We start from the raw sequence: 497 nt of genomic DNA on the forward strand, positions 1-497 counted from the left end.
GTCTCTGCCTCCATCTTTGGCATCACTGCTTCTCTGGGTAGGGTTCTGTTCTCTGCTCTTCTCCCTTGATGGTCCCAGGGACCTTCACTCCTAGACTGCTAAGTTAAGCACGCCCCTCCTTTTGCCACAAAATGTCTACCTTTACATTTCCAACCCTTACAATCATTCCTGATTACAATTATTCACTATTGTATCTCAAGAGACCTATCCACATCTCCTTTCATCAGCCCCTCCTAGACAGATTGGATACTACTCAGTGGAGATTCTACCTTGCTCCATGCTCTCTGGATCTAGGTTCACTATTGAAAGCTAGTTACTTCTTGCCTTTGTAGTGCCCCTTCCCTCCCAATTCTGGGTAGCCAATGTCCAAGTTGCCCATCCCTGTCCTCTCTGTGTGTGGAGGGGATGAGAATGATCCTCACTGTGAAGATTTGTTCCCTCTTTTGAGGTACTGAATCCATAGGTGTAGGTCAAGTTCATCAAATTTTATCAGATTA

The sequence above is a fragment of the Chrysochloris asiatica genome, unplaced genomic scaffold, assembly GCF_000296735.1.
Source record: "Chrysochloris asiatica unplaced genomic scaffold, ChrAsi1.0 scaffold00053, whole genome shotgun sequence".
Lineage (NCBI taxonomy): Eukaryota > Metazoa > Chordata > Mammalia > Afrosoricida > Chrysochloridae > Chrysochloris > Chrysochloris asiatica.